The sequence below is a fragment of the Pristiophorus japonicus genome, chromosome Y (assembly GCF_044704955.1).
Source record: "Pristiophorus japonicus isolate sPriJap1 chromosome Y, sPriJap1.hap1, whole genome shotgun sequence".
In the NCBI taxonomy this organism is placed as follows: domain Eukaryota; kingdom Metazoa; phylum Chordata; class Chondrichthyes; family Pristiophoridae; genus Pristiophorus; species Pristiophorus japonicus.
In genome coordinates, this window is record NC_092011.1 from 7,881,348 (window position 1) to 7,906,808 (window position 25,461).

Below are 25,461 nucleotides of genomic sequence, written 5' to 3' on the forward strand. Positions count from 1 at the left end.
GTTATTGTACAGGATCCCTGTGTATTCAGGGTAAGGGTTACTGTACAGGGTCCCTGTGTATTCAGGGTAAGGGTCAGTGTGGATTGTCCCTGTGTATTCAGGGTAAGGGTTACTGTACAGGCTCCCTATGTATTCAGGGTAAGGATCACTGTACAGGGTCCCTGTGTATTCAGGGTAAGGGTCACTGTACAGGGTACCTGTGTATTCAGGGTTAGGGTCACTGTACAGGGTCCCTGTGTATTCTGTGTAAGGGTCACTGTACAGGTCCCTGTGTATTCAGGGTAAGGGTCACTGTACAGGGTCCCTGTGTATTCAAGGTAAGGTTTACTGTAAAGGGTCCCTGTGTATTCAGGGTAAGGGTCACTTTACAGGGTACCTGTGTATTCAGGGTTATGGTCACTGTACAGGGTCCCTGTGTATTCAGTGTAAGGGTCACTGTACAGGTGCCTGTGTATTCAGGGTAAGGGTCACTGTACAGGTCCCTGTGTATTCAGGGTAAGGGTCACTGTACAGGGTCCCTGTGTATTCAGGGTAAGGGTTACTGTACAGGGTCCCTGTCTATTCAGGGTAAGGGTTATTGTACAGGATCCCTGTGTATTAAGGGTAAGGGTTACTGTAAAGGGTCCCTGTGTATTCAGGGTAAGGGTCAGTGTATAGGGTCCCTGTGTATTCAGGGTAAGTGTTACTGTACAGGGTCCCTGTGTATTCAAGGTAAGGGTTATTGTACAGGATCCCTGTGTATTCAGGGTAAGGATCACTGTACAGGGTCCCTCTGTATTCAGGGTAAGGGATTATTATACAGGGTCCCTGTGTATTCAGGGTAAGGGTTATTGTACAGGATCCCTGTGTATTCAGGGTAAAGGTTTACTGTACAGGGTCCCTGTGTATTCGGGGTAAGGGTCTGTGAAGAGGGTCCCTGTGTTTTCAGGGTAAGGGTTACTGTACAGGCTCCCTATGTATTCAGGGTAAGAGTTACTGTACAGCTTCCCTGTGTATTCCGGGTAAGGGTTACTGTTAGGGTCCCAGTGTATTCAGGGTAAGCGTCACTGTACCGGGTCCCTCTGTATTCAGGGTAAGGGTTACTGTACAGGGACACTGTGTATTCAGGGTAAGGGTCACTGTACAGGATCCCTGTGTATTCAGCGTAAGGGTTACTGTACAGGGTCTCTGTTTATTCAGGGTAAGTGTCACTGTACAGGGTCCCTGTGTATTCAGGGTAGGGGTCACTGTACATGTCCCTGTGTATGCAGGGTGAGGGTTACTGTACAGGGTCCCTGTGTATACAGGGTAAGTGTCACTGTACAGGGTCCCTGTGTATTCAGGTTAAGGGTCACTGTACAGGTCCCTGTGTATTCAGGGTAAGGGTTACTGTACAGGGTCCCTGTGTATTCAGCGTAAGGGTCGCTTACAGGGTCCCTGTGTATTCAGGTTAAGTGTCACTGTAGTGTCCCTGTGTATTCAGGGTAAGTGTCACTGCACAGATCCCTGTGTATTCAGGGTAATGGTCACTGTACAGGGTCCCTGTGTATTCAGGGTAAGGGTCGCTTACAGGGTCCCTGTGTATTCAGGTTAAGTGTCACTGTACAGGGTCCCTGTGTATTCAGGGTAAGTGTCACTGTACAGATCCCTGTGTATTCAGGGTAAGGGTCACTGTTCCGGGGACCCTGTTTATTCAGGGTAAGGGTTACTGTACAGGGTCTCTGTGTATTCAGGGTAAGGGTCACTGCACAGGGTAACTGTGTATTCAGGGTAAGGGTTACTGTTTAGGGTCCCTGTGTTTTCAGGATAAGGGTTACTGTACAGGGTCCCTGTATATTCATGGTAAGAGTCACTGTACAGTGAACCTTTGTATTCATAGTAAGGGTTAGTGTACAGGGTCCCTGTGTATTCAGAGTAAGGTTTATTGTACAGGATCCCTGTGTATTCAGGGTAAGGGTCACTGTACAGGGTCCCTTTGTATTCAGGGTAAGGGTTATTGTACAGGATCCCTGTGTATTCAGGGTAAGTGTCACTGTACAGGGTCCCTGTGTATTCAGTGTAAGGGTCACTGTACAGGTCCCTGTGTATTCAGGGTAAGGGTTACTGTACAGGGTCCCTCTGTATTCAGGATAAGTGTCACTGTACAGGGTCGCTGTGTATTCAGGGTAAGGGTCACTGTACAGGTCCCTGTGTATTCAGGGTAAGGGTTACTGTACAGGGTCCCTGAGTATTCAGGGTAAGGGTCACTGTACAGGTCCCTGTGTATTCAGTGTAAGGGTTACTGTACAGGGTCCCTGTGTATTCGGGGTAAGGATTATTGTACAGGATCCCTGTGTATTCTGGGTAAGGGTTACTGTAAAGGGTCCCTGTGTATTCAGGGTAAGGGTCAGTGTACAGGGTCCCTGTGTATTCAGGGTAAGTCTTACTGTACAGCGTCCCTGTGTATTCAGAGTAAGGGTTATTGTACAGGATCCCTGTGTATTCAGGGTAAGGGTTACTGTACAGGGTCCCTGTGTATTCAGGGTAAGGGTCAGTGTGGAGTGTCCCTGTGTATTCAGGGTAAGGGTTACTGTACAGGCTCCCTATGTATTCACGGTAAGAGTTACTGTACAGCTTCCCTGTGTATTCAGGGTAAGGGTTACTGTACAGTGTCCCTGTGTATTCAGGGTAAGGGTCACTGTACCGGGTCTCTCTGTATTCAGGGTAAGGGTTACTGTACAGGGACCCTGTGTATTCAGGGTAGGGTCACTGTAAAGGATCCCTGTGTATTCAGCGTAAGGGTTACTGTACAGGGTCCCTGTGTATTCAGGGTAAGTGTCACTGTACAGTGTCCCTGTGTATTCAGGGTAAGGGTCACTGTACAGTTCACAGTGTATGCAGGGTGAGGGTTACTGTACAGGGTCCCTGGCTATTCAGGGTAAGTGTCACTGTTACAGGGTCCCTGTGTATTCAGGGTAAGGGTCACTGTACAGGTCCCTGTGTATTCAGGGTAAGGGTTACTGTACAGGATCCCTGTGTATTCAGGGTAAGGGTCGCTTACAGGGTCCTTGTGTATTCCGATTAAGTTTCTCTGTACAGGGTCCCTGTGTATTCAGGTTAAGTGTCACTGTACAGGTCCCTGTGTATTCAGGGTAAGCGTCTCTGCACAGGGTACCTGTGTATTCAGCGTAAGGGTTACTGTACAGGGTCCCTGTGTTTTCAGGGTAAGGGTTACTGTACAGGGTCCCTGTATATTCAGGGTAAGAGTCACTGTTCAATGTCCCTGTGTATTCATGGTAAGGGTTACTGTACAGGGGCCCTGTGTATTCAGGGTAAGGGTTATTGTACAGGATCCCTGTGTATTCTGGGTAAGGGTTACTGTAAAGGGTCCCTGTGTATTCAGGGTAAGGGTCAGTGTACAGGGTCCCTGTGTATTCAGGGTAAGTGTTACTGTACAGGGTCCCTGTGTATTCAGAGTAGGGGTTGTTGTACAGGTTCCCTGTGTATTCAGGGTAAGGGTCACTGTATAGGGTCCCTCTGTATTCAGGGTAAGGTTTACTGTACAGGGTCCCTGTGTATTCTGGGTAAGGGTTATTGTACAGGATCCCTGTGTATTCAGGGTAAGGGTTACTGTACAGGGTCCCTGTGTATTCAGGGTAAGGGTCAGTGTGGATTGTCCCTGTGTATTCAGTGTAAGGGTTACTGTACAGGCTCCCTATGTATTCAGGGTAAGGATCACTGTACAGGGTCCCTGTGTATTCAGGGTAAGGGTCACTGTACAGGGTACCTGTGTATTCAGGGTTAGGGTCACTGTACAGGGTCCCTGTGTATTCTGTGTAAGGGTCACTGTACAGGTCCCTGTGTATTCAGGGTAAGGGTCACTGTACAGGGTCCCTGTGTATTCAAGTTAAGGTTTACTGTAAAGGGTCCCTGTGTATTCAGGGTAAGGGTCACTTTACAGGGTACCTGTGTATTCAGGGTTATGGTCACTGTACAGGGACCCTGTGTATTCAGTGTAAGGGTCACTGTACAGGTGCCTGTGTATTCAGGGTAAGGGTCACTGTACAGGTCCCTGTTTATTCAGGGTAAGGGTCACTGTACAGGGTCCCTGTGTATTCAGGGTAAGGGTTACTGTACAGGGACCCTGTCTATTCAGGGTAAGGGTTATTGTACAGGATCCCTGTGTATTAAGGGTAAGGGTTACTGTAAAGGGTCCCTGTGTATTCAGGGTAAGGGTCAGTGTATAGGGTCCCTGTGTATTCAGGGTAAGTGTTACTGTACAGGGTCCCTGTGTATTCAAGGTAAGGGTTATTGTACAGGATCCCTGTGTATTCAGGGTAAGGATCACTGTACAGGGTCCCTCTGTATTCAGGGTAAGGGATTATTATACAGGGTCCCTGTGTATTCAGGGTAAGGGTTATTGTACAGGATCCCTGTGTATTCAGGGTAAAGGTTTACTGTACAGGGTCCCTGTGTATTCGGGGTAAGGGTCTGTGAAGAGGGTCCCTGTGTTTTCAGGGTAAGGGTTACTGTACAGGCTCCCTATGTATTCAGGGTAAGAGTTACTGTACAGCTTCCCTGTGTATTCCGGGTAAGGGTTACTGTTAGGGTCCCAGTGTATTCAGGGTAAGGGTCACTGTACCGGGTCCCTCTGTATTCAGGGTAAGGGTTACTGTACAGGGACACTGTGTATTCAGGGTAAGGGTCACTGTACAGGATCCCTGTGTATTCAGCGTAAGGGTTACTGTACAGGGTCTCTGTTTATTCAGGGTAAGTGTCACTGTACAGGGTCCCTGTGTATTCAGGGTAAGGGTCACTGTACATGTCCCTGTGTATGCAGGGTGAGGGTTACTGTACAGGGTCCCTGTGTATACAGGGTAAGTGTCACTGTACAGGGTCCCTGTGTATTCAGGTTAAGGGTCACTGTACAGGTCCCTGTGTATTCAGGGTAAGGGTTACTGTACAGGGTCCCTGTGTATTCAGCGTAAGGGTCGCTTACAGGGTCCCTGTGTATTCAGGTTAAGTGTCACTGTAGTGTCCCTGTGTATTCAGGGTAAGTGTCACTGCACAGATCCCTGTGTATTCAGGGTAATGGTCACTGTACAGGGTCCCTGTGTATTCAGGGTAAGGGTCGCTTACAGGGTCCCTGTGTATTCAGGTTAAGTGTCACTGTACAGGGTCCCTGTGTATTCAGGGTAAGTGTCACTGTACAGATCCCTGTGTATTCAGGGTAAGGGTCACTGTTCCGGGGACCCTGTTTATTCAGGGTAAGGGTTACTGTACAGGGTCTCTGTGTATTCAGGGTAAGGGTCACTGCACAGGGTAACTGTGTATTCAGGGTAAGGGTTACTGTTTAGGGTCCCTGTGTTTTCAGGATAAGGGTTACTGTACAGGGTCCCTGTATATTCATGGTAAGAGTCACTGTACAGTGAACCTTTGTATTCATAGTAAGGGTTAGTGTACAGGGTCCCTGTGTATTCAGAGTAAGGTTTATTGTACAGGATCCCTGTGTATTCAGGGTAAGGGTCACTGTACAGGGTCCCTTTGTATTCAGGGTAAGGGTTATTGTACAGGATCCCTGTTTATTCAGGGTAAGGGTCACTGTACAGGGTCCCTGTCTATTCAGGGTAAGGGTTACTGTACAGGGTCCCTGTGTATTCAGGGTAAGGACTATTATACACGATCCCTGTGTATTCAGCGTAAGGGTTACTGTACAGGGTCCCTGTGTATTCAGGGTAAGTGTCACTGTACAGGGTCCCTGTGTATTCAGTGTAAGGGTCACTGTACAGGTCCCTGTGTATTCAGGGTAAGGGTTACTGTACAGGGTCCCTCTGTATTCAGGATAAGTGTCACTGTACAGGGTCGCTGTGTATTCAGGGTAAGGGTCACTGTACAGGTCCCTGTGTATTCAGGGTAAGGGTTACTGTACAGGGTCCCTGAGTATTCAGGGTAAGGGTCACTGTACAGGTCCCTGTGTATTCAGTGTAAGGGTTACTGTACAGGGTCCCTGTGTATTCGGGGTAAGGATTATTGTACAGGATCCCTGTGTATTCTGGGTAAGGGTTACTGTAAAGGGTCCCTGTGTATTCAGGGTAAGGGTCAGTGTACAGGGTCCCTGTGTATTCAGGGTAAGTCTTACTGTACAGCGTCCCTGTGTATTCAGAGTAAGGGTTATTGTACAGGATCCCTGTGTATTCAGGGTAAGGGTTACTGTACAGGGTCCCTGTGTATTCAGGGTAAGGGTCAGTGTGGAGTGTCCCTGTGTATTCAGGGTAAGGGTTACTGTACAGGCTCCCTATGTATTCACGGTAAGAGTTACTGTACAGCTTCCCTGTGTATTCAGGGTAAGGGTTACTGTACAGTGTCCCTGTGTATTCAGGGTAAGGGTCACTGTACCGGGTCTCTCTGTATTCAGGGTAAGGGTTACTGTACAGGGACCCTGTGTATTCAGGGTAGGGTCACTGTAAAGGATCCCTGTGTATTCAGCGTAAGGGTTACTGTACAGGGTCCCTGTGTATTCAGGGTAAGTGTCACTGTACAGTGTCCCTGTGTATTCAGGGTAAGGGTCACTGTACAGTTCACAGTGTATGCAGGGTGAGGGTTACTGTACAGGGTCCCTGGCTATTCAGGGTAAGTGTCACTGTTACAGGGTCCCTGTGTATTCAGGGTAAGGGTCACTGTACAGGTCCCTGTGTATTCAGGGTAAGGGTTACTGTACAGGATCCCTGTGTATTCAGGGTAAGGGTCGCTTACAGGGTCCTTGTGTATTCCGATTAAGTTTCTCTGTACAGGGTCCCTGTGTATTCAGGTTAAGTGTCACTGTACAGGTCCCTGTGTATTCAGGGTAAGCGTCTCTGCACAGGGTACCTGTGTATTCAGCGTAAGGGTTACTGTACAGGGTCCCTGTGTTTTCAGGGTAAGGGTTACTGTACAGGGTCCCTGTATATTCAGGGTAAGAGTCACTGTTCAATGTCCCTGTGTATTCATGGTAAGGGTTACTGTACAGGGGCCCTGTGTATTCAGGGTAAGGGTTATTGTACAGGATCCCTGTGTATTCTGGGTAAGGTCACTGTACAGGGTCCCTGTTTATTCAGGGTAAGGGTTATTGTACAGGAACCCTGTTTATTCAGGGTAAGGGTCACTGTACAGGGTCCCTGTCTATTCAGGGTAAGGGTTACTGTACAAGGTCCCTGTGTATTCAGGGTAAGGGTCAGTGTACAGTGTCCCTGTGTATTCAGGGTAAGGGTTACTGTAAAGGGTCCCTGTATATTGAGGGTAAGGGTTACTGTACAGGGTCCCTATGTATTCAGGGAAAGGGTTACTGTACAGAGTCCCTGTGTATTCAGGGTAAGGGACGGTGTACAGTGTCCCTGTGTATTCAGGGTAAGGGTTATTGTACAGGGTCCCTGTTTATTGAGGGTAAGGGTTACTGTACAGGGTCCCTATGTATTCAGGGAAAGGGTTACTGTACAGAGTCCCTGTGTATTCAGGGTAAGGGACGGTGTACAGTGTCCCTGTGTATTCAGGGTAAGGGTTACTGTACATGCTCCCTGTGTATTCAGGGTAAGGTTTACTGTACAGAGTCCCTGTGTATTCGGGGTAAGGGTTACTGCACAGGGTCCATGTGTATTCAGGGTAAGGGTTACTGTACAGATTAGCTGTGTATTCAGGGTAAGGGTTACTGTACAGGGTCCCTGTGTATTCAGGGTATGGGTTACTGTACACGGTCCCTGTGTATTCAGGGTAAGGTTCAGTGAACACCGTCCCTGTGTATTCAGGGTAAGGGTTACTGTACAGGGTCCCTGTGTATTCAGGGTAAAGGTTACTGTACAGGGTACCTGTGTATTCAGGGTAAGGGTTACTGTACACGGTCCCTGTGTATTCAGGGTAAGGGTCAGTGTACAGTGTCCCTGTGTATTCAGGGTAAGGGTTACTGTACAGGGTCCCTGTGTATTCAAGGTAAGGGTCACTATACAGGGTCCCTGTTTATTCAGGGTTAGGATCACTGTACAGGGTCCCTGTGTATTCAGGGTAAGGGTTACTGTAAAGTGTCCATGTGTATTCAGGGTAAGGGTTAATGTATAGGGTCCCTGTGTATTCAGGGTAATGATCACTGTACAGGGTCCCTGTGTATTCGGGGTAAGGGTTACTGCAGAGGGTCCATGTGTATTCAGGGTAAGGGTTACTGTACAGATTAGCTGTGTATTCAGGGTAAGGGTTTATGTACAGGTTCCATGTGTATTCAGGGTAAGGGTTATTGTACAGGATCCCTGTGTATTCAGGGTATGGTTCACTGTACAGGGTCTCTGTGTATTCAGGGTAAGGGTTATTGTACAGGATCCCTGTTTATTCAGGGTAAGTGTCACTGTACAGGGTCCCTGTGTATTCAGGGTAAGCGTTACTGTGCAGGGTCCCTGTGTATTCAGGGTAAGGGCTATTGTACACGATCCCTGTGTATTCAGGGTAAGGGTCACTGTACAGGGTCCCTGTTTATTCTGGGTAAGGGTTATTGTACAGGATCCCTGTGTATTCAGGGTAAGGGTTACCGTACAGGGTCTCTGTGTATTCAGGGAAAGGGTTACTGTACAGGGTACCTGTGTATTCAGGGTAAGGGTTATTGTACAGGATCCCTGTGCATTCAGGGTAAGGGTCACTGTACAGGGTCACTGTGTATTCAGGGTAAGGTTTACTGTACAGGGTCCCTGTGTATTCAGGGTAAGGTCTATTGTACAGGACCCCTGTGTATTCAGGGTAAGGGTTAAGGTACAGGGACCCTGTGTATTCAGGGTAGGGGTCAGTGTACAGGATCCCTGTGTATTCAGCGTAAGGGTTACTGCACAGGGTCCCTGTGTATTCAGGATAAGTGTCACTGTACAGGGTCCCTGTGTATTCAGGGTAAGGGTCACTGTACAGGTCCCTGTGTATTCAGGGTAAGGGTTACTGTACAGGGTCCCTGGGTATTCAGGGTAAGGGTCACTGTACAGGGTCCCTGTGTATTCAGGGTAAGGGTCACTGTACAGGTCCCTGTGTATTCAGGGTAATGGTTACTGTACAGGGTCTCTGTGTATTCAGCGTAAGGGTCACTGCACAGGGTAACTGTGTATTCAGGGTAAGGTTTACTGTACAGGATCCCTGTGTTTTCAGGGTTAGGGTTACTTTACAGGGTCCCTGTATATTCAGGGTAAGAGTCACTGTAGAGTGTCCCTGTGTATTCATAGTAAGGGTTACTGTACAGGGTCCCTGTTTATTCAGGGTAAGGGTTATTGTACAGGATCCCTGTTTATTCAGGGTAAGTGTCACTGTACAGGGTCCCTGTGTATTCAGGGTAAGCGTTACTGTGCAGGGTCCCTGTGTATTCAGGGTAAGGGCTATTGTACACGATCCCTGTGTATTCAGGGTAAGGGTCACTGTACAGGGTCCCTGTTTATTCTGGGTAAGGGTTATTGTACAGGATCCCTGTGTATTCAGGGTAAGGGTTACCGTACAGGGTCTCTGTGTATTCAGGGAAAGGGTTACTGTACAGGGTACCTGTGTATTCAGGGTAAGGGTTATTGTACAGGATCCCTGTGCATTCAGGGTAAGGGTCACTGTACAGGGTCACTGTGTATTCAGGGTAAGGTTTACTGTACAGGGTCCCTGTGTATTCAGGGTAAGGTCTATTGTACAGGACCCCTGTGTATTCAGGGTAAGGGTTAAGGTACAGGGACCCTGTGTATTCAGGGTAGGGGTCAGTGTACAGGATCCCTGTGTATTCAGCGTAAGGGTTACTGCACAGTGTCCCTGTGTATTCAGGATAAGTGTCACTGTACAGGGTCCCTGTGTATTCAGGGTAAGGGTCACTGTACAGGTCCCTGTGTATTCAGGGTAAGGGTTACTGTACAGGGTCCCTGGGTATTCAGGGTAAGGGTCACTGTACAGGGTCCCTGTGTATTCAGGCTAAGGGTCACTGTACAGGTCCCTGTGTATTCAGGGTAATGGTTACTGTACAGGGTCTCTGTGTATTCAGCGTAAGGGTCACTGCACAGGGTAACTGTGTATTCAGGGTAAGGTTTACTGTTCAGGATCCCTGTGTTTTCAGGGTTAGGGTTACTTTACAGGGTCCCTGTATATTCAGGGTAAGAGTCACTGTAGAGTGTCCCTGTGTATTCATAGTAAGGGTTACTGTACAGGGTCCCTGTTTATTCAGGGTAAGGGTTATTGTACAGGATCCCTGTGTATTCAGGGTAAGGGTCACTGTACAGGGTCCCTGTGTATTCAGGGTAAGGGTTATTGTACAGGATCCCTGTGTATTCAGGGTGAGGGTTATTGTACAGGGTCCCTGTGTATTCAGGGTAAGGGTTATTATACACGATCACTGTGTATTCAGCGTAAGGGTTACTGTACAGGGTCCCTGTGTATTCAGGGTAAGTTTCACTGTACAGGGTCCCTGTGTATTCAGGGTAAGGGTCACTGTACAGGTCCCTGTGTATTCAGGTTAAGTGTCACTGTACAGTGTCTCTGTGTATTCAGGGTAAGGGTTATTGTACAGGATCCCTGTCTATTCTGGGTAAGGTTTACTGTAAAGGGTCCCTGTGTATTCAGGGAAAGGGTCAGTGTACAGGGTCCCTGTGTATTCAAGGTAAGTGTTACTGTACAGGGTCCCTGTGTATTCAGGTTAAGTGTCACTGTACAGTGTCCCTGTGTATTCAGGGTAAGGTTCACTATACGGGTCCCTGTGTATTCAGGGTAAGGGTTACTGTACAGGGTTCCTGTGTATTCTGGGTAAGGATTATTGTACAGGATCCCTGTGTATTCAAGGTAAGGGTTACTGTACAGGGTCCCTGTGTATTCAGGGTAAGGGTCAGTGTAGATGGTCCCTGTGTATTCAGGGTAAGGGTTACTGTACAGGCTAACTATGTATTCAGGGTAAGAGTTACTGTACAGCTTCCCTGTGTATTCAGGGTAAGGGTTACTGTACAGGGTCCCTGTGTATTCAGGGTAAGGGTCACTGTACCGGGTCCCTCTGTATTCAGGTTAAGGGTTACTGTACAGGGACCCTGTGTATTCAGGGTAGGGTCACTGTACAGGATCCCTGTGAATTCAGCGTAAGGTTTACTGTACAGGGTCCCTGTTTATTCATGGTAAGTGTCACTTTAGAGGGTCCCTGTGTATTCAGGGTAAGGGTCACTGTACAGGTCCCTGTGTATGCAGGGTGAGGGTTACTATACAGGGTCCCTGTGTATTCAGGGTAAGTGTCACTGTACAGGGTCCCTGTGTATTCAGGGTAAGGTCACTGTACAGGTCCCTGTGTATTCAGGGTAAGGGTTACTGTACAGGGTCCCTGTGTATTCAGGATAAGGTTCACTTACAGGGTCCTTGTGTATTCAGATTAAGTTTCACTGTACAGGGTCCCTGTGTATTCAGGGTATGTGTCACTGTACAGGTCCCTGTGTATTCAGGGTATTGGTCACTGTACAGGGTCCATGTTTTTTCAGGGTAAGGGTCGCTTACAGGGTCCCTGTGTATTCAGGTTAAGTGTCACTGTACAGGTCCCTTTGTATTCAGGGTAAGGGTCACTGCACAGGGTACCTGTCTATTCAGGGTAAGGGTTACTGTACAGGGTCCCTGTGTTTTCAGGGTAAGGGTTACTGTACAGGGTCCCTGTATATTCAGGGTAAGAGTCACTGTTCAGTGTCCCTGTGTATTCATGGTAAGGGTTACTGCACAGGGTCCCTGTGTATTCAGGGTAAGGGTTATTGTACAGGATCCCTATGTATTCAGGGTAAGGGTCAGTGTACAGAGTCCCTGTTTATTCATGGTAAGTGTTATTGTAAAGAATCCCTGTTTATTCAGGGTAAGGGTCACTGTACAGGGTCCCTGTCTATTCCGGGTAAGGATTACTGTACAGGGTCCCTGTGTATTCAGGGTAACGGCTATTGTACACGATCCCTGTGTATTCAGGGTAAGGATCGCTGTACAGGGTCCCTGTGTATTCAGGGTAAGGCTCAGTGTACAGTGTCCCTGTGTATTCAGGGTAAGGGTTACTTTACAGGGTCCCTGTTTATTCAGGGTAAGGGTTACTGTACAGGGTCCCTATGTATTCAGGGAAAGGGTTACTGTACAGGGTCCCTGTGTATTCAGGGTAAGGGTCACTGTACAGCTCCCTGTGTATGCAGGGTGAGGGTTACTGTACAGGGTCCCTGTCTATTCAGGGTAAGTGTCACTGTACAGGGTCCCTGTGTATTCAGGTAAAGGTCACTGTACAGGTCCCTGTGTATTCATGGTAAGGGTTACTGTACAGGGTCCCTGTGTATTCAGGGTAAGGGTCGCTTACAGGATCCTTGTGTATTCAGATTAAGTTTCACTGTACAGTGTCCCTGTGTATTCAGGGTATGTGTCACTGTAGAGGTCCATGTGTATTCAGGGTATTGGTCACTGTACAGGGTCCCTGTGTATTCAGGGTAAGGCTCGCTTACAGGGTCCCTGTGTATTCAGGTTAAGTGTCACTGTACAGGTCCCTGTGTATTCAGGGTAAGGGTCACTGCACAGGGTACCTGTGTATTCAGGGTAAGGGTTACTGTACAGGGTCCCTGTGTTTTCAGGGTAAGGGTTACTGTACAGGGTCCCCGTATATTCAGGGTAAGAGTCACTGTTCAGTGTCCCTGTGTATTCATGGTAAGGGTTAATGTACAGGGTCCCTGTGTATTCAGGTTAAGGGTTATTGTACAAGATCCCTATGTATTCAGGGTAAGGGTCACTGTAGAGGGTCCCTGTTTATTCATGGTAAGGGTTATTGTAAAGGATCTCTGTTTATTCAGGGTAAGGGTCACTGTACAGGGTCCCTGTCTATTCAGGGTAAGGGTTACTCTACAGGGTCCCTGTGTATTCAGGGTAAGGGCTATTGTACACGATCCCTGTGTATTTAGGGTAAGGGTCACTGTACAGGGTCCCTGTGTATTCAGGATAAGGTTCAGTGTACAGTGTCCCTGTGTATTCAGGGTAAGGGTTACTGTACAGGGTCCCTGTTTATTCAGGGTAAGGGTTACTGTACAGGGTCCCTATGTATTCAGCGAAAGGGTTACTGTGCAGAGTCCCTGTGTATTCAGGGTAAGGATCGGTGTACAGTGTCCCTGTGTATGCAGGGTAAGGGTTACTGTACAGGCTCCCTGTGTATTCAGGGTAAAGTTTACTGTACAGAGTCCCTGTGTATTCAGGGTAAGGGTTATTGCACAGGGTCCATGTCTATTCAGGGTAAGGGTTACTGTACAGGGTCCCTGTGTTTTCAGGGTAAGGGTTACTGTACAGGGTCCCTGTATATTCAGGGTAAGAGTCACTGTTCAGTGTCCCTGTGTATTCATGGTAAGGGTTACTGCACAGGGTCCCTGTGTATTCAGGGTAAGGGTTATTGTACAGGATCCCTATGTATTCAGGGTAAGGGTCAGTGTACAGAGTCCCTGTTTATTCATGGTAAGTGTTATTGTAAAGAATCCCTGTTTATTCAGGGTAAGGGTCACTGTACAGGGTCCCTGTCTATTCCGGGTAAGGATTACTGTACAGGGTCCCTGTGTATTCAGGGTAACGGCTATTGTACACGATCCCTGTGTATTCAGGGTAAGGATCGCTGTACAGGGTCCCTGTGTATTCAGGGTAAGGCTCAGTGTACAGTGTCCCTGTGTATTCAGGGTAAGGGTTACTTTACAGGGTCCCTGTTTATTCAGGGTAAGGGTTACTGTACAGGGTCCCTATGTATTCAGGGAAAGGGTTACTGTACAGGGTCCCTGTGTATTCAGGGTAAGGGTCACTGTACAGCTCCCTGTGTATGCAGGGTGAGGGTTACTGTACAGGGTCCCTGTCTATTCAGGGTAAGTGTCACTGTACAGGGTCCCTGTGTATTCAGGTAAAGGTCACTGTACAGGTCCCTGTGTATTCATGGTAAGGGTTACTGTACAGGGTCCCTGTGTATTCAGGGTAAGGGTCGCTTACAGGATCCTTGTGTATTCAGATTAAGTTTCACTGTACAGTGTCCCTGTGTATTCAGGGTATGTGTCACTGTAGAGGTCCATGTGTATTCAGGGTATTGGTCACTGTACAGGGTCCCTGTGTATTCAGGGTAAGGCTCGCTTACAGGGTCCCTGTGTATTCAGGTTAAGTGTCACTGTACAGGTCCCTGTGTATTCAGGGTAAGGGTCACTGCACAGGGTACCTGTGTATTCAGGGTAAGGGTTACTGTACAGGGTCCCTGTGTTTTCAGGGTAAGGGTTACTGTACAGGGTCCCCGTATATTCAGGGTAAGATTCACTGTTCAGTGTCCCTGTGTATTCATGGTAAGGGTTAATGTACAGGGTCCCTGTGTATTCAGGTTAAGGGTTATTGTACAAGATCCCTATGTATTCAGGGTAAGGGTCACTGTAGAGGGTCCCTGTTTATTCATGGTAAGGGTTATTGTAAAGAATCCCTGTTTTTTCAGGGTAAGGGTCACTGTACAGGGTCCCTGTCTATTCCGGGTAAGGATTACTGTACAGGGTCCCTGTGTATTCAGGGTAAGGGCTATTGTACACGATCCCTGTGTATTCAGGGTAAGGATCGCTGTACAGGGTCCCTGTGTATTCAGGGTAAGGCTCAGTGTACAGTGTCCCTGTGTATTCAGGGTAAGGGTTACTTTACAGGGTCCCTGTTTATTCAGGGTAAGGGTTACTGTACAGGGTCCCTATGTATTCAGGGAAAGGGTTACTGTACAGGGTCCCTGTGTATTCAGGGTAAGGGTCACTGTACAGCTCCCTGTGTATGCAGGATGAGGGTTACTGTACAGGGTCCCTGTCTATTCAGGGTAAGTGTCACAGTACAGGGTCCCTGTGTATTCAGGTAAAGGTCACTGTACAGGTCCCTGTGTATTCATGGTAAGGGTTACTGTACAGGGTCCCTGTGTATTCAGGGTAAGGGTCGCTTACAGGATCCTTGTGTATTCAGATTAAGTTTCACTGTACAGTGTCCCTGTGTATTCAGGGTATGTGTCACTGTACAGGTCCATGTGTATTCAGGGTATTGGTCACTGTACAGGGTCCCTGTGTATTCAGGGTAAGGGTCGCTTACAGGGTCCCTGTGTATTCAGGTTAAGTGTCACTGTACAGGTCCCTGTGTATTCAGGGTAAGGGTCACTGCACAGGGTACCTGTGTATTCAGGGTAAGGGTTACTGTACAGGGTCCCTGTGTTTTCAGGGTAAGGGTTACTGTACAGGGTCCCCGTATATTCAGGGTAAGAGTCACTGTTCAGTGTCCCTGTGTATTCATGGTAAGGGTTACTGTACAGGGTCCCTGTGTATTCAGGTTAAGGGTTATTGTACAGGATCCCTATGTATTCAGGGTAAGGGTCACTGTAGAGGGTCCCTGTTTATTCATGGTAAGGGTTATTGTAAAGGATCTCTGTTTATTCAGGGTAAGGGTCACTGTACAGGGTCCCTGTCTATTCAGGGTAAGGGTTACTCTACAGGGTCCCTGTGTATTCAGGGTAAGGGCTATTGTACACGATCCCTGTGTATTCAGGGTAAGGGTCACTGTACAGGGTCCCTGTGTATTCAGGATAAGGTTCAGTGTACAGTGTCCCTGTGTATTCAGGGTAAGGGTTACTGTACAGAGTCCCTGTATATTCAGGGTAAGAGTCACTGTTCAATGTCCCTGTGTATTCATGGTAAGGGTTACTGTACAGGGGCCCTGTGTATTCAGGGTAAGGGTTATTGTACAGGATCCCTGTGAATTCTGGGTAAGGGTCACTGTAAAGGGTCCCTGTTTATTCAGGGTAATGGTTATTGTACAGGAACCCTGTTTATTCAGGGTAAGGGTCACTGTACAGGGTCCCTGTCTATTCAGGGTAAGGGTTACTGTACAAGGTCCCTGTGTATTCAGGGTAAGGGTCAGTGTACAGTGTCCCTGTGTATTCAGGGTAAGGGTTACTGTACAGGGTCCCTGTTTATTGAGGGTAAGGGTTACTGTACAGGGTCCCTATGTATTCAGGGAAAGGGTTACTGTACAGAGTCCCTGTGTATTCAGGGTAAGGGACGGTGTACAGTGTCCCTGTGTATTCAGGGTGAGGGTTATTGTACAGGGTCCCTGTTTATTGAGGGTAAGGGTTACTGTACAGGGTCCCTATGTATTCAGGGAAAGGGTTACTGTACAGAGTCCCTGTGTATTCAGGGTAAGGGACGGTGTACAGTTTCCCTGTGTATTCAGGGTAAGGGTTACTGTACAGGCTCCCTGTGTATTCAGGGTAAGGTTTACTGTACAGAGTCCCTGTGTATTCGGGGTAAGGGTTACTGCACAGGGTCCATGTGTATTCAGGGTAAGGGTTACTGTACAGATTAGCTGTGTATTCAGGGTAAGGGTTACTGTACAGGGTCCCTGTGTATTCAGGGTACGGGTTACTGTACACGGTCCCTGTGTATTCAGGGTAAGGTTCAGTGAACACCGTCCCTGTGTATTCAGGGTAAGGGTTACTGTACAGGGTCCCTGTGTATTCAGGGTAAAGGTTACTGTACAGGGTACCTGTGTATTCAGGGTAAGGGTTACTGTACACGGTCCCTGTGTATTCAGGGTAAGGGTCAGTGTACAGTGTCCCTGTGTATTCAGGGTAAGGGTTACTGTACAGGGTCCCTGTGTATTCAAGGTAAGGGTCACTATACAGGGTCCCAGTTTATTCAGGGTTAGGATCACTGTACAGGGTCCCTGTGTATTCAGGGTAAGGGTTACTGTAAAGTGTCCATGTGTATTCAGGGTAAGGGTTAATGTATAGGGTCCCTGTGTATTCAGGGTAATGATCACTGTACAGGGTCCCTGTGTATTCGGGGTAAGGGTTACTGCAGAGGGTCCATGTGTATTCAGGGTAAGGGTTACTGTACAGATTAGCTGTGTATTCAGGGTAAGGGTTTATGTACAGGTTCCCTGTGTATTCAGGGTAAGGGTTATTGTACAGGATCCCTGTGTATTCAGGGTATGGTTCACTGTACAGGGTCCCTGTGTATTCAGGGTAAGGGTTATTGTACAGGATCCCTGTTTATTCAGGGTAAGTGTCACTGTACAGGGTCCCTGTGTATTCAGGGTAAGCGTTACTGTGCAGGGTCCCTGTGTATTCAGGGTAAGGGCTATTGTACACGATCCCTGTGTATTCAGGGTAAGGGTCACTGTACAGGGTCCCTGTGTATTCTGGGTAAGGGTTATTGTACAGGATCCCTGTGTATTCAGGGTAAGGGTTACCGTACAGGGTCTCTGTGTATTCAGGGTAAGGGTTACTGTACAGGGTACCTGTGTATTCAGGGTAAGGGTTATTGTACAGGATCCCTGTGCATTCAGGGTAAGGGTCACTGTACAGGGTCACTGTGTATTCAGGGTAAGGTTTACTGTACAGGGTCCCTGTTTATTCAGGGTAAGGTCTATTGTACAGGACCCCTGTGTATTCAGGGTAAGGGTTAAGGTACAGGGACCCTGTGTATTCAGGGTAAGGTTCAGTGTACAGGATCCCTGTGTATTCAGCGTAAGGGTTACTGCACAGGGTCCCTGTGTATTCAGGATAAGTGTCACTGTACAGGGTCCCTGTGTATTCAGGGTAAGGGTCACTGTACAGGTCCCTGTGTATTCAGGGTAAGGGTTACTGTACAGGGTCCCTGGGTATTCAGGGTAAGGGTCACTGTACAGGGTCCCTGTGTATTCAGGGTAAGGGTCACTGTACAGGTCCCTGTGTATTCAGGGTAATGGTTACTGTACAGGGTCTCTGTGTATTCAGCGTAAGGGTCACTGCACAGGGTAACTGTGTATTCAGGGTAAGGTTTACTGTACAGGATCCCTGTGTTTTCAGGGTTAGGGTTACTTTACAGGGTCCCTGTATATTCAGGGTAAGAGTCACTGTAGAGTGTCCCTGTGTATTCATAGTAAGGGTTACTGTACAGGGTCCCTGTTTATTCAGGGTAAGGGTTATTGTACAGGATCCCTGTGTATTCAGGGTAAGGGTCACTGTACAGGGTCCCTGTGTATTCAGGGTAAGTGTTATTGTACAGGATCCCTGTGTATTCAGGGTGAGGGTTATTGTACAGGGTCCCTGTGTATTCAGGGTAAGGGCTATTATACACGATCACTGTGTATTCAGCGTAAGGGTTACTGTACAGGGTCCCTGTGTATTCAGGGTAAGTTTCACTGTACAGGGTCCCTGTGTATTCAGGGTAAGGGTCACTGTACAGGTCCCTGTGTATTCAGGTTAAGTGTCACTGTACAGTGTCTCTGTGTATTCAGGGTAAGGGTTATTGTACAGGATCCCTGTCTATTCTGGGTAAGGTTTACTGTAAAGGGTCCCTGTGTATTCAGGGAAAGGGTCAGTGTACAGGGTCCCTGTGTATTCAAGGTAAGTGTTACTGTACAGGGTCCCTGTGTATTCAGGTTAAGTGTCACTGTACAGTGTCCCTGTGTATTCAGGGTAAGGGTCACTATACGGGTCCCATTGTATTCAGGGTAAGGGTTACTGTACAGGGTTCCTGTGTATTCTGGGTAAGGATTATTGTACAGGATCCCTGTGTATTCAAGGTAAGGGTTACTGTACAGGGTCCCTGTGTATTCAGGGTAAGGGTCAGTGTAGATGGTCCCTGTGTATTCAGGGTAAGGGTTACTGTACAGGCTAACTATGTATTCAGGGTAAGAGTTACTGTACAGCTTCCCTGTGTATTCAGGGTAAGGGTTACTGTACAGGGTCCCTGTGTATTCAGGGTAAGGGTCACTGTACCGGGTCCCTCTGTATTCAGGTTAAGGGTTACTGTACAGGGACCCTGTGTATTCAGGGTAGGGTCACTGTACAGGATCCCTGTGAATTCAGCGTAAGGTTTACTGTACAGGGTCCCTGTTTATTCATGGTAAGTGTCACTTTAGAGGGTCCCTGTGTATTCAGGGTAAGGGTCACTGTACAGGTCCCTGTGTATGCAGGGTGAGGGTTACTATACAGGGTCCCTGTGTATTCAGGGTAAGTGTCACTGTACAGGGTCCCTGTGTATTCAGGGTAAGGTCACTGTACAGGTCCCTGTGTATTCAGGGTAAGGGTTACTGTACAGGGTCCCTGTGTATTCAGGATAAGGGTCACTTACAGGGTCCTTGTGTATTCAGATTAAGTTTCACTGTACAGGGTCCCTGTGTATTCAGGGTATGTGTCACTGTACAGGTCCCTGTGTATTCAGGGTATTGGTCACTGTACAGGGTCCATGTTTTTTCAGGGTAAGGGTCGCTTACAGGGTCCCTGTGTATTCAGGTTAAGTGTCACTGTACAGGTCCCTTTGTATTCAGGGTAAGGGTCACTGCACAGGGTACCTGTCTATTCAGGGTAAGGGTTACTGTACAGGGTCCCTGTGTTTTCAGGGTAAGGGTTACTGTACAGGGTCCCTGTATATTCAGGGTAAGAGTCACTGTTCAGTGTCCCTGTGTATTCATGGTAAGGGTTACTGCACAGGGTCCCTGTGTATTCAGGGTAAGGGTTATTGTACAGGATCCCTATGTATTCAGGGTAAGGGTCACTGTACAGAGTCCCTGTTTATTCATGGTAAGGGTTATTGTAAAGAATCCCTGTTTATTCAGGGTAAGGGTCACTGTACAGGGTCCCTGTCTATTCCGGGTAAGGATTACTGTACTCCCTGTGTATTCAGGGTAAGGGCTATTGTACACGATCCCTGTGTATTCAGGGTAAGGATCGCTGTACAGGGTCCCTGTGTATTCAGGGTAAGGCTCAGTGTACAGTGTCCCTGTGTATTCAGGGTAAGGGTTACTTTACAGGGTCCCTGTTTATTCAGGGTAAGGGTTACTGTACAGGGTCCCTATGTATTCATGGAAAGGGTTACTGTACAGGGTCCCTGTGTATTCAGGGTAAGGGTCACTGTACAGCTCCCTGTGTATGCAGGGTGAGGGTTACTGTACAGGGTCCCTGTCTATTCAGGGTAAGTGTCACTGTACAGGGTCCCTGTGTATTCAGGTAAAGGTCACTGTACAGGTCCCTGTGTATTCATGGTAAGGGTTACTGTACAGGGTCCCTGTGTATTCAGGGTAAGGGTCGCTTACAGGATCCTTGTGTATTCAGATTAAGTTTCACTGTACAGTGTCCCTGTGTATTCAGGGTATGTGTCACTGTACAGGTCCATGTGTATTCAGGGTATTGGTCACTGTACAGGGTCCCTGTGTATTCAGGGTAAGGGTCGCTTACAGGGTCCCTGTGTATTCAGGTTAAGTGTCACTGTACAGGTCCCTGTGTATTCAGGGTAAGGGTCACTGCACAGGGTACCTGTGTATTCAGGGTAAGGGTTACTGTACAGGGTCCCTGTGTTTTCAGGGTAAGGGTTACTGTACAGGGTCCCCGTATATTCAGGGTAAGAGTCACTGTTCAGTGTCCCTGTGTATTCATGGTAAGGGTTACTGTACAGGGTCCCTGTGTATTCAGGTTAAGGGTTATTGTACAGGATCCCTATGTATTCAGGGTAAGGGTCACTGTAGAGGGTCCCTGTTTATTCATGGTAAGGGTTATTGTAAAGGATCTCTGTTTATTCAGGGTAAGGGTCACTGTACAGGGTCCCTGTCTATTCAGGGTAAGGGTTACTCTACAGGGTCCCTGTGTATTCAGGGTAAGGGCTATTGTACACGATCCCTGTGTATTCAGGGTAAGGGTCACTGTAAAGGGTCCCTGTGTATTCAGGATAAGGTTCAGTGTACAGTGTCCCTGTGTATTCAGGGTAAGGGTTACTGTACAGGGTCCCTGTTTATTCAGGGTAAGGGTTACTGTACAGGGTCCCTATGTATTCAGCGAAAGGGTTACTGTGCAGAGTCCCTGTGTATTCAGGGTAAGGATCGGTGTACAGTGTCCCTGTGTATGCAGGGTAAGGGTTACTGTACAGGCTCCCTGTGTATTCAGGGTAAAGTTTACTGTACAGAGTCCCTGTGTATTCAGGGTAAGGGTTATTGCACAGGGTCCATGTCTATCCAGGGTAAGGCTTACTGTACAGATTCGCTGTGTATTCAAGGTAAGGGTTATTGTACAGGGTCCCTGTGTATTCAGGGTATGGGTTACTGTACACGGTCCCTGTGTATTCAGGGTAAGGGTCAGTGAACATTGTCCCTGTGTATTCAGGGTAAGGGTTACTGTACAGGGTCCCTGTGTATTCAGGGTAAGGGTTACTGTACAGGGTACCTGTGTATTCAGGGTAAGGGTTACTGTACACAGTCCCTGCGTATTCAGGCTAAAGGTCAGTGTACAGTGTCCCTGTGTATTCAGGGTAAGGGTTAGTGTACAGGGTCCCTGTGAATTCAAGGTAAGGGTCACTGTACAGGGTCCCTGTTTATTCAGGGTTAGGGTCACTGTACAGGATCCCTGTGTATTCAGGGTAAGGGTTACTGTAAAGTTTCCGTGTGTATTCAGGGTAAGGGTTAATGTATAGGGTCCCTGTGTATTCAGGGAAAGGATCACTGTACAGGGTCCCTGTGTATTCAGGGTAAGGGTCAGTGTAGATGGTCCCTGTGTATTCAGGGTAAGGGTTACTGTACAGGCTAACTATGTATTCAGGGTAAGAGTTACTGTACAGCTTCCCTGTGTATTCAGGGTAAGGGTTACTGTACAGGGTCCTTGTGTATTCAGGGTAAGGGTCACTGTACCGGGTCCCTCTGTATTCAAGTTAAGGGTTACTGTACAGGGACCCTGTGTATTCAGGGTAGGGTCACTGTACAGGATCCCTGTGAATTCAGCGTAAGGTTTACTGTACAGGGTCCCTGTGTATTCATGGTAAGTGTCACTTTAGAGGGTCCCTGTGTATTCAGGGTAAGGGTCACTGTACAGGTCCCTGTGTATGCAGGGTGAGGGTTACTACACAGGGTCCCTGTGTATTCAGGGTAAGTGTCACTGTACAGGGTCCCTGTGTATTCAGGGTAAGGGTCACTGTACAGGTCCCTGTATATTCAGGGTAAGGGTTACTGTACAGGGTCCCTGTGTATTCAGGATAAGGGTCGCTTATAGGGTCCTTGTGTATTCAGATTAAGTTTCACTGTACAGGGTCCCTGTGTATTCAGGGTATGTGTCACTGTACAGGTCCCTGTGTATTCAGGGTATTGGTCACTGTACAGGGTCCATGTTTTTTCAGGGTAAGGGTCGCTTACAGGGTCCCTGTGTATTCAGGTTAAGTGTCACTGTACAGGTCCCTGTGTATTCAGGGTAAGGGTCACTGCACAGGGTACCTGTCTATTCAGGGTAAGGGTTACTGTACAGGGTCCCTGTGTTTTCAGGGTAAGGGTTACTGTACAGGGTCCCTGTATATTCAGGGTAAGAGTCACTGTTCAGTGTCCCTGTATATTCATGGTAAGGGTTACTGCACAGGGTCCCTGTGTATTCAGGGTAAGGGTTATTGTACAGGATCCCTATGTATTCAGGGTAAGGGTCACTGTACAGAGTCCCTGTTTATTCATGGTAAGGGTTATTGTAAAGAATCCCTGTTTATTCAGGGTAAGGGTCACTGTACAGGGTCCCTGTCTATTCCGGGTAAGGATTACTGTACAGGGTCCCTGTGTATTCAGGGTAAGGGCTATTGTACACGATCCCTGTGTATTCAGGGTAAGGATCGCTGTACAGGGTCCCTGTGTATTCAGGGTAAGGCTCAATGTACAGTGTCCCTGTGTATTCAGGGTAAGGGTTACTTTACAGGGTCCCTGTTTATTCAGGGTAAAGGTTACTGTACAGGGTCCCTATATATTCAGGGAAAGGGTTACTGTACAGGGTCCCTGTGTATTCAGGGTAAGGGTCACTGTACAGCTCCCTGTGTATGCAGGATGAGGGTTACTGTACAGGGTCCCTGTCTATTCAGGGTAAGTGTCACTGTACAGGGTCCCTGTGTATTGAGGTAAAGGTCACTGTACAGGTCCCTGTGTATTCATGGTAAGGGTTACTGTACAGGGTCCCTGTGTATTCAGGGTAAGGGTCGCTTACAGGATCCTTGTGTATTCAGATTAAGTTTCACTGTACAATGTCCCTGTGTATTCAGGGTATGTGTCACTGTACAGGTCCATGTGTATTCAGGGTATTGGTCACTGTACAGGGTCCCTGTGTATTCAGGGTAAGGGTCGCTTACAGGGTCCCTGTGTATTCAGGTTAAGTGTCACTGTACAGGTCCCTGTGTATTCAGGGTAAGGGTCACTGCACAGGGTACCTGTGTATTCAGGGTAAGGGTTACTGTACAGGGTCCCTGTGTTTTCAGGGTAAGGGTTACTGTACAGGGTCCCCGTATATTCAGGGTAAGAGTCACTGTTCAGTGTCCCTGTGTATTCATGGTAAAGGTTACTGTACAGGGTCCCTGTGTATTCAGGTTAAGGGTTATTGTACAGGATCCCTATGTATTCAGGGTAAGGGTCACTGTAGAGGGTCCCTGTTTATTCATGGTAAGGGTTATTGTAAAGGATCTCTGTTTATTCAGGGTAAGGGTCACTGTACAGGGTCCCTGTCTTTTCAGGGTAAGGGTTACTCTACAGGGTCCCTGTGTATTCAGGGTAAGGGCTATTGTACACGATCCCTGTGTATTCAGGGTAAGGGTCACTGTACAGGGTCCCTGTGTATTCAGGATAAGGTTCAGTGTACAGTGTCCCTGTGTATTCAGGGTAAGGGTTACTGTACAGGGTCCCTGTTTATTCAGGGTAAGGGTTACTGTACAGGGTCCCTATGTATTCAGCGAAAGGGTTACTGTGCAGAGTCCCTGTGTATTCAGGGTAAGGATCGGTGTACAGTGTCATGTGTATGCAGGGTAAGGGTTACTGTACAGGCTCCCTGTGTATTCAGGGTAAAGTTTACTGTACAGAGTCCCTGTGTATTCAGGGTAAGGGTTATTGCACAGGGTCCATGTCTATCCAGGGTAAGGCTTACTGTACAGATTCGCTGTGTATTCAAGGTAAGGGTTACTGTACAGGGTCCCTGTGTATTCAGGGTATGGGTTACTGTACACGGTCCCTGTGTATTCAGGGTAAGGGTCAGTGAACATTGTCCCTGTGTATTCAGGGTAAGGGTTACTGTACAGGGTCCCTGTGTATTCAGGGTAAGGGTTACTGTACAGGGTACCTGTGTATGCAGGGTAAGGGTTACTGTACACAGTCCCTGCGTATTCAGGGTAAGGGTCAGTGTACAGTGTCCCTGTGTATTCAGGGTAAGGGTTAGTGTACAGGGTCCCTGTGAATTCAAGGTAAGGGTCACTGTACAGGGTCCCTGTTTATTCAGGGTTAGGGTCACTGTACAGGGTCCCTGTGTATTCAGGGTAAGGGTTACTGTAAAGTTTCCGTGTGTATTCAGGGTAAGGGTTAATGTATAGGGTCCCTGTGTATTCAGGGTAAGGATCACTGTACAGGGTCCCTGTGTATTCAGGGTAAGGGTCACTGTACAGGGCACCTGTGTATTCAGGGTTAGGGTCACTGTACCGGGTCCCTGTGTATTCAGGGAAAGGGTTACTGTACAGGGTCCCTGTGTATTCAGGGTAAGGTTCACTTTACTTGGTACCTGTGTATTCAGGGTTAGGGTCACTGTAAAGGGTCCCTGTGTATTCAGGGTAAGGGTTACTGTACAGGGTCCCTGACTATTCAGTGTAAGGGTCACTGTACAGGGTCCCTGTGTATTCAGGGTAAGGGTTACTGTACAGTTTCCCTGTTTATTAAGGGTAAGGGTCACTGTACTGGGTACCTGTGTATTCAGGGTAAGGGTTACTGTACAGGGTCCCTGTGTATTCAGGGTAACGGTTACTGTAGAGGGTCCCTGTATATTCAGGGTATGGGTCACTGTACAGTGTCCCTGTGTATTCATGGTAAGGTTTACTGTACAGGGTCCCTGTGTATTCAGGGTAAGGGTTATTGTACAGGATCCCTGTGTATTCAGGGTAAGGGTCACTGTACAGGGTCCCTGTGTATTCAGGGTAAGGGTTATTGTACAGGATCCCTGTTTATTCGGGGTAAGTGTCACTGTACAGGGTCCCTGTGTATTCAGGGTAAGCGTTAGTGTACAGGGTCCCTGTGTATTCACGGTAAGGGTTATTGTATAGGATCCCTGTGTATTCAGGGTAAAGGTCACTGTACAGGGTCCTTGTGTATTCAGGGTAAGTGTTACTGTACAGGGTACTTGTGTATTCAGGGTAAGGTTTATTGTAGAGGATCCCTGTGTATTCAGGGTTAGGGTCACTGTACAGGGTTCCTGTGTATTCAGGGTAAGGGTTATTGTACAGGATCCCTGTTTATTCGGGGTAAGGGTCACTGTACAGGGTCCCTGTGTATTCAGGGTAAGGGTTATTGTACAGGATCCCTGTTTATTCGGGGTAAGTGTCATTGTACAGGGTCCCTGTGTATTCAGGGTAAGCGTTAGTGTACAGGGTCCCTGTGTATTCACGGTAAGGGCTATTGTACACGATCCCTGTGTATTCAGGGTAAGTATCACTGTACAGGCTCCCTGTGTATTCAAGGTAAGGGTTATTGTATAGGATCCCTGTGTATTCAGGGTAAAGGTCACTG